The 7,788-nt window shown below is 36.3% G+C and overlaps 1 long non-coding RNA gene across 2 annotated transcripts; it reads left to right on the top strand.

The window, feature by feature from the left end:
• The first annotated feature begins 2,566 nt into the window (after nucleotides 1-2,566).
• On the top strand, nucleotides 2,567-4,858 carry LOC115270945 (uncharacterized). Of its 2 annotated transcripts, none has more exons than XR_009997715.1 (3): nucleotides 2,567-2,756; nucleotides 2,839-2,988; nucleotides 3,513-4,858. It is a non-coding gene; the product is annotated as an uncharacterized LOC115270945 (long non-coding RNA). The 2 variants fall into 2 exon arrangements; XR_009997714.1 differs by having other exon boundaries at nucleotides 2,836-2,988.
• The last annotated feature ends 2,930 nt before the right edge of the window (nucleotides 4,859-7,788 follow it).

Below are 7,788 nucleotides of genomic sequence, written 5' to 3'. Positions count from 1 at the left end.
TGATCGCAGCGCAGCGGCAGCAGAAAAAAAAGTAGCAACCCGGATAAAAACTAACCATAGGGTATTTGGTGAAAACCATTCCTGTACCATACAGTGTACCAGCTACAATATAGTGTATTGTAATGGAATGGTTCGCTAAAAGCTTTGCACATTGGTATTGTCTGTTCGGAAAAAAACTAGAAAATCAGCTTCGGTGAACGACACGTCTGCCTTCTTCCGAAGTTCATAGTATGTCACTACCGGGTGGTCATGACGAAAAATTTTGAAATAAATCATGTTTTGTAACTATAAATAAAAGCTTCAAATAACCTTTTGAGTATATTGAATACTCATTATCCTAAAAGTAGTAACGTTATAAAACATTTCATTGCATTTTCGACGCGATTTTGCATAGTTATAAGGGAAAAATGTCTAGTTATGCAATTCATGTGTCTCTCTGATCAGACAACCTTAAAACGCTGGTGCAACTAGGGTTTATTTACATTTTCCAGCACTCGCTCCATCGACTTTTTCCGAGATTGTTGAAGATTTTAATGTTCTACCGGTTCTACCAAATAGAGCAGCGCTTTGCGGAAACTTCTTGTACGTTTATTTCTTTTGCCCATCTTTCAGGTATTTGCTGAAGCGATAGTCAATTCTTGTTAGGGATTTCCCGAATAGCCAGATTGTGCTTCGAAATCCTTAGAAAGTTGTACCCACACAAACCGTATTGGATTCACCTACCGTTGTCGCACACTGGATGATGAATACGGAGCATTATAATGATGCTGCTGTAGGTGGTTAAAGGTTTCTATTTATTCATTTCCATGCGTTACGAAATAAGAATCACATAAAATCCCACAAACTCAGACACTAATTACTGAGAAATTGCGGTCAGCGCTTTGGAGAACCAATGTTTTGCCTTTTTTATTTACTAAGAGCACAGATGACAGTGACAACTGTGACAAGTAGCTTGACACTTGGCTACTTCGGAAGAAAAGTTCGGTTCGGAAGTCCAACCACCGAATTCTAACTTAGTGCTTCGCCGACAATAGCTACTATACATTTACATCCGATCTTTATGTAACAATATATTATACTGTTTTTCTTACGTTTGAACCATTCACTATTCTGAAACAATCTTTTTCCGCGCATTTTTAATTATTTATTCAGTTTATGATTTATTCCGTGCTTTGTTTTGTTGATGTTCGTGACATTTTTGTTGCAAAGGAAATGAAAGAGGAAAAAGTGAATAAGTTGAAACATCTATTTAAAGTCAATAAAATGTTTAAATAAAGTGGTAAACCAGGTGTCCTAAGGACTGCATATCCAAGAGATATGGTGGGCTAGGTATGTAGAGTGCGATGAGAGGAATACGAATGTAGGTCAACCCAGAAAGACGCAGGCCAGATTACCGTAAATCAGTGGATGAGTTCAACACTATTCTTTCTCTTCTTCTCTCATGTGAAATTGCCTTGTACAACAACCGAATTAAATGCGATTTATCTTTGACATTTTTAACATAAGGACTGGACTGGACACTGAAACGACTTGTGATATAAGTTCGTCTTCGCTTTTTAACCTAACTTATAGTTGAATCGAACTTGACAGTTTTCTCATGAGTTGTTATGTACATATTTCATAGTTCAGTCAAACTGGAGCCTCAATATTGCAATAACGGTTAAGCACGCTGTAATGATACTTATGTACCTCGTCACCCACTTCATGCAACTACATTAGTGGTCTAATAACACTTAGCGCGCTAGGCATAGTTCCATCATGCCGCTCAAAGTGTTGCCACAAATAATGCTTAGTTTGCAAAACCCAGTTATCTGGCTGGTGGGACATGGGAGCCTAAGCTTCAACTGTTAATGCAATCAGAGGCTACTCAGACTTAGACAAGTTTAGGTTAGTTTGGCTAGAACTGCCATTATCGAAGGAACTTGACGAGATAATATAACATTATATGGTTTATCTAAGGCGCCGTCCACAAATTACGTAACGCTCTAGGGGGAGGGGGGGAGTACGGCCAAGCGTTACGGCCCATACAACAATTTTCGGGGTTTCATACAAAAAAGCGTTACGGAGGGGGGAGGGGGGTCGAAAAAGTTCGATTTTAGCGTTACGTAATAAATGGACGCTGCCTAATGTAAAACAATACAACATAACAAAAGAGAATCATTCCAAAACCATGATTAAATTTATAACCAGTAGTGAAATTACAATTAAAAACAATATATTTACGGTACATTTTATTGTTTGAAACCATACGTGTACCATACAATGTACGGTATATTAAAGCCCACGTATCAGTATTTCAAACAATTCATTTACAATAAAATGTATGGTTTTGTAAAAAAATATATATGGAGAAAAATATTTTTTTATATTGTTACGATACTTAACAACCCGTATAGTATATTGTAAAAATCTTATTTACAATTCACTGTATGGTGTCTACATTACATCTTATTGTTTTTGTATTTTTTATTTTTACAGTGGTGTTTATTGTAACAAAATGGTTCTAAATAGTACTGTTACAATACAACATTCGGTTTTTCTACTGTATTTTTTATTCGGGAACCTCCGCGTAGTTATCGTTTTCCCGGGGGCCTTTCATCGAACCTGCACTGACGCCGCAGGGAATCCCTTGCAGTGGGATCCGGTGGACCAGTGATAAACGTTACCCGGTGGTATCGCATTTCCATGGGCCGAAACAGGAGTGTTTCCCGTTGGAAGCAAAGGAGGTGCAGTGGTGCAGTGATGGCGGGGCTTGAGTAAGTAGTGTTGACCAACTATTTTTGGAGGAATTTGAAAGTGATTTGAAGGAATTTGAAAGATCCGATTGCTTTCTAGCAGGACGGAAAGTTTGGTGGGGATGGTGGCTGTTCGTGTTCCGGAGAAGTTGGCGAATTTTCGAGCAAAGCAACGGAAGCTTCTGTAAGGGCATAGTAGTGTTTCCAGCGGGGGAGCTGCAGGTGAAACGAACCGCAATGTCATTGCACGAAGGTAGGATCTTTTAGTTTTTGCTAGTTTATTGGATCTGTTGAATTACTTAGGTGCCGTCCACAAATTACGTAACGCTCTAGGCCCATTAAACATTTGAGGGTTTTCATACAAAAAAGCGTTACGGATGGGGGAGGTGGGTCAAAAAATGTAGATTTTAGCGTTACGTAATGAATGGATGCTGCCTTATGCGTGAAAATGATTCACGAAGTAAATCAGATTTTTACATGTTCAAAATTTACATCTAGTTGTGCAGTTACCGTAAAATGGGGTTTGTAGGTATGTTTATAGTTTGTGTGAGCGGAAATCACTTTCCTTTTGTGATAACTTTTTAATGACCTGAAAATGTCATTGTATCGTCAAATTATTCAGGACTGTACAATTAGGGCTCGTTCAAATATTACGTAACGCAAATGACAGAGGGAGGGGGTCTAGCGTTGTGTTACGCTTCATACAAAATTTCAAAATGTAAAATCTTCATTGTTCTTAAGTAAGTGTCCAACTAACCATCTTTTCTCATTCCTCAGCAAGGACGTGAAGCCAATGCAGGAGCAGTTAACCCAGAACTTGTTCGATCACATCCTGAGGTGACATCGACGGGAATCTTTCCGATGAAATAGAATTAGATTGGTCTCTGCGGGAATATATATATAGCATTGTTTGACTCATTTATACCAAACTCTTGGTGAAGCTTGTTACTGAAATTGAATTATTGTTATGTATTTGGCCACTTTGCTAGGTCTTCTTATATAAGTTCGCTCTTTCAGCCTGGAAAGCATGCATGCTGTTGAGTCCAATTTAAAAGTTTTCTCATGAGACAACTATTAAATTTGACTCAATTGTATGGTTGTTCTCCAAGCTGCAGTTTATTTAATGTCTAGAAGTGCTAGAATAATGGTTAGGCACGCTGTAATGCTACTTTTGTACCTCATCACCCACTAAATGCAACTACATTAGTGGTCTAATAACACTTAGCGCGCTTCGGCACGGTTCCATCATGCCGCTTATAGTGTTGCCACATATAATGCTTAGTTTGCTAAACCCAGTTATCTGGCTGGTGGGACATGGGAGCCCAAGCTTCAACCATTAATGCAATTAGACGTTTCTTGAACAATAAAATGAGCGATTCGAGTATTTGAAGAACTATTCAAACTACATAGAAGCTTGTGTATAGTCAACATTTAACGAACTTAATCTATGCAATATTTTGCATTTTAACGCTTCGAACGATCTTCAAGTATAGGTTCAAGTTGTAGTATATCGAGTATATTTAAGAGCTAGAATAATGGTGAGGCACGCTGTAATGCTACTTTTGTACCTCATCACCCACTAAATGCAACTACATTAGTGGTCTAATAACACTAGCGCGCTTCGGCACGGTTCCAACATGCCGCTTATAGTGTTGCCACATATAATGCTAAGTCTGCTAAACCCAGTTATCTGGCCAGTGGGGCATGGGAGCCTAAGCTTCAATCATTAATGTAATTAAACATTACTCGATTTACGACATGATTGATCCAAATATTAGATAATTGTTCGATCTGTGTTTTTGAAATGTAGCCTAACATATACAAGCTTCTAGACCAAATGCATAATGATAGTTTAGTGTCGCTTCGTTCAGGATTTGTTCAAGCAGTTCAAGAATTTCCTGATTTACAATAGAAAACAATTTCCAAACCATTGGATTTGATGTAAAAATATTATATTCTGTATCACAATAGAAAATAATTCCAAAACAATTGAATCTAACGTGGAACCAGTAATAAAATCACTACTAATACAATAGGTTTACCGTACATTTCACTGTTAAGAACAATATAAAAACATAAAAATCTTCTGTATTACAGTAGAAAACAATTCCCAAACCATTGAATCGAATGTGGGACCAGCAATAAAATCACTACCAATACAATACGTTAACCGTGCATTTCACTGTTTTATACCATTCGAAAACATAAGAATTTTCTATATCACAATAGAAAACTCTGTAACACAATACTCAAACCATTGACTTCATTGTAAAAACAGTACAAACAGTATGCTTCACATTAGAAAACAGTTTCAAAACAATTGAATCGAATGTGGAACTAGCAATAAAATCACTACTAAACCGGTACGTTTACTGTACATTTCACTGTTTGCAACAATTCAAAAACATAAGAATCATCTGTATCACAATAGAAAACCATCCCCAAACCATTGAATCTAATGTAAATTCACAGTTCAAAACAGACAGTTCTCGGCATATTTAACTGTTCAAAACAATACAAATACATAAAAATCTACGGTATATTCCATTTCACGTATTGGCATTTACAACATTTCATTAACATTAGAATTTTCTGTTTTGTGAAAAAAGTTGTATGGAAAAAAGTCTTTTTTTGTATTGTTACGATACTTAACAACCTATACAATTCAATGTGAAATGCTCATTCACATTTGATTCTATTGTTAGAAACATTTGATTCAATTGTTTTTCTATTGTTATTTTAACATTGAATTCTGTTGTGAGAGCATTGTTTTCAATGGTTCTGTTACATTAGAATCCTATGTTTTTCTATTGTATTTTTTATCCGGGTATAAGGACGTGGCCGGCGCCGGTATTGATCCAAAATGTATGAGCCGCTAGAATTGCACTTTGAGAATAAGTGGAGTGTCCAGCCCTTATTCATTTGGATCTCAGTGCAATTGGTACCAGCTCAGATCAATAACGGAGTAGCAACCATTGACATGTATAGTCAGATTTGATCGTTTTTTTTATTACACATTTCATGAAAAAATATTCGAGTTAATTAGAACAACTGAATTATTGGAAGGCGCTCCAAGGGATTGAGAGCAAAATTTCCATTTTTTTCCAGCCGGTGCACAGTGGAGCACCTAGTACATCAAAACTGATCAAAATTATTTTGACGCATTTTCGCAACCCAAATGCAACCCAAATTAGTAATGAAACGTATTTCATAGTTTTCTTATTTTTTTTTTATTTCGTCATTAGGGTGACCAATTTTATGATTGTAAAAGTCAATATTTTTCGAAACTAAAATTTTTCAAAAAATCACAACTTTTGAACCAGTTGACCGATTTTAAACTTCTTTTTTTTGCTTGAAAGCTGTTGAATTCTAGTTTTCAGCAAAAATACGTTCAGAGGGCCAAATAGTGTTCTAAGGCAAATAATATCATATAATAATATAATTATCACGATTTTTTCAAAGTGTTGCAACTTTTGAAATCGGAAACATCCGGAAGGTTTTCTTTCTGCATTTGAAAGAGGAACAATAGTTTTATCATACACTAAAAGCAGATTTTCCGGAAACAGCCGGAAAATCAACTTATTTCATTTTGAAGGTACGGTAAAGGATTCCATCAAATATTTTTTTCAATATTTTCATATATTATATGTAAATTCAACGCCAATTTGTTTGGGTTTCAAATTAACAGAATAACAACATTAATCTTCTTTAACAAACTGCATCATTGAATTGATTGACTATCAATTTCATTCACTTTGTACGGTCAAAACTAGCACGCGCTGTGAGTCATATCAAAGAAAACGGCTAAACTTAAGCTTCACTTAACCTCTTCTGATAAGCGTAAACAAAACATTTGGACACTGCTTAGCTGTCAAACGATTACACGATAACTACACTTAGCAAAAACACAACGGAAAACCCAATGACTTCATTTTGAGTTTTTCCACTTATGATCAGGTTTTGATGTGATTTACTCCAATGTGCGGTGTGTCAACCTTGAATCCAGCTAACACCGTTTCAGATATTCGCGAAGAATCATGAAACAAGTCTGCCAAAACTTTCCTAATAAATGTTATATTATTCCAAGAACTCGTAAGGGGTGATACACAAATTATGTCACGCAAAAATCGGCCATTTTCAACCCCCCCCCCCCCTCCCTCCCCCCTATGTCACACGTTTTGTATGAGATGTGTCAATATGTATATGCCAAGTTTCTGAAAATAAACCTTCCAAGTCTCTTGCTAGATATTTTTAAGAAATCCAGTAAAAGTCTTGGAAAAACGTCTTTAAAAAAACACACTACAATTAATACAGTAGTTTTCGAAGGACTTAACCGAGGCTCTTAAAAACAAAATAGCACTAATTCGGCTCAAGATTTCATTCAGCATTTATTTATAAAGATCTTGTCTGAAATTTTCCAAAAACATTCTGAACAAGAAATATTCCGAGTCGAATAACTATGTCACATCATAGACATAGACACTCCGATAGTGAGCAAAAAACGTAAGACAGTGGTGAAAAAAAAATAAAGACGAGTACATACGCCCCTCGGAATTGCTATGAAAAATACGACAGTTTTTTTTTACGAATTTGAAAATTTGAAACAATAATGAACATGTGCACCGTGGAGCAATTTATTTCCAAAAAGTGCACCGCGAGCCGAAATGCCTGAAAACCCCTGCGTTAGAAACACAACTGATCAAGTTTGACTAAAAAGGCGCGCACACCGCTGTGCTCGTGTTTTGGGTTGACAGCTAATCGCTTGGTGGGTTCGGCCGCTTAGGTCGAACAGACAGGGTTCGGATATTGCCTATCCCAACACTCAGAAAAAAATTTAAACTAAATAGTATACATCCCATGCTAAATCATTTTCTCCTGGTTGACCCTAGGCTTCGTTTATATGCAGGCTATACTGGCTCAGTTTAACTCTGATTTAAACGTAACCTAGTATAACACCGGTATATTAAAGCTTGTTTAACCAGGATTTATTTAAATATGTATATGATAGATATATTTTTGTATCTTATCTTAGGAAAAAGAAAAAAAAAACATA

Source organism: Aedes albopictus, chromosome 2 (assembly GCF_035046485.1).
Source record: "Aedes albopictus strain Foshan chromosome 2, AalbF5, whole genome shotgun sequence".
Lineage (NCBI taxonomy): Eukaryota > Metazoa > Arthropoda > Insecta > Diptera > Culicidae > Aedes > Aedes albopictus.
Note: the sequence above shows the minus strand (reverse complement) of the source record. Positions and strands in the feature narration are given on the sequence as shown.